Source organism: Cyprinodon variegatus, unplaced genomic scaffold, assembly GCF_000732505.1.
Source record: "Cyprinodon variegatus isolate N-32 unplaced genomic scaffold, C_variegatus-1.0 Scaffold114, whole genome shotgun sequence".
Taxonomy (NCBI): Eukaryota; Metazoa; Chordata; class Actinopteri; order Cyprinodontiformes; family Cyprinodontidae; genus Cyprinodon; species Cyprinodon variegatus.
This window is the reverse complement of record NW_015150567.1, coordinates 790452-791439: the sequence shown is the minus strand read 5'-3', so window position 1 is coordinate 791439 and position 988 is coordinate 790452. Positions and strand designations below refer to the sequence as shown.

At 44.1% G+C, this 988-nt stretch overlaps 1 protein-coding gene across 1 annotated transcript in view; it reads right to left on the bottom strand.

Moving 5' to 3' along the window:
- Positions 1 to 988, bottom strand: part of abcc12 (ATP binding cassette subfamily C member 12) — a 43591-nt gene that overhangs the window by 25160 nt on the left and 17443 nt on the right. The gene's annotated exons all lie outside the window — the stretch shown is intronic.

Genomic DNA, 988 nt, shown 5'->3' with positions numbered 1-988 from the left:
CTAGCCAAGCTGAGTTTTGTTGAGTCAAACTGAGTTTTTGTCAACCTGAGTCTTAACTTTGTTTTTGTCTTTGCCTCTCGGCAGGAAGTCATCCTGCAAACTGGATTTGTTCGGACCTTCTCTCTCTGGAAGGATCAACTGAGCTTCTAACTGAGCTGGGGTTCCAAGCAGGAAGTTTGGATCCACTTTCCCCAAGAGGTCGTTCGAGCTTCACACCGAGCAAAGGTTTCATCTGCACCGCAGCCCATTCAAGTACTACAGGAAATCAGAGTGGCAGTCAGCTTCTCCATTCACCAAGGAACAACCGCAGTCTGAGTAACCCTGTCCGCCCAAAACCAAACAAGACAATCTCTGGAACATTCCACACAGACTGGATTCCATAAAGGACACCTTTTTCTAGAGAAGTGAGTCTGCAACCTATTCCTCCAATTTAAACCAAAGAATCTAATTTCCCACTGAGCCTGAACTAACCGCAGTGTCTTCCCCTTACCTTCCAGTTCCGGTTTGCACAATGTTCTGAGCAGCACTGGATTCATCACCATATTCATAATAAACCTGTTAAACTTTTCCCTGGTCTCTCTGTTTGATCTTCTGCATTTTTGGGTGAGACCTTAAATTAAATCATGACAACTGCATGTTTTTGATTGAGTACCTTAGATGTTGTAGCCTGAGCCCTTGTTGCTAAAAAATCAAGGATTTCCTTACTGCAGAGGTCAAGAGGTCAGATTTCACTTCACATATGTCAACAGTTCGTAGTTAATAGTTACTTTCCAGTTTTAGACTTCAAAATGCAGTGATGTCTTAGGGTAGGGTGAAAAAGGCCGGTTTTTGAAGGACGGCCACAAAGTTATCACACACAGTAGCAGCCATTAAAAATGGCCCTTCACAGTCAAACACCAGCCGAATGGCAGCCAACTTCCCTACAACTCCCGGTAAAATCCCCTCCAAATTCCAGCCACTTTTTACTCTGACTCGAACCTTTCACTGA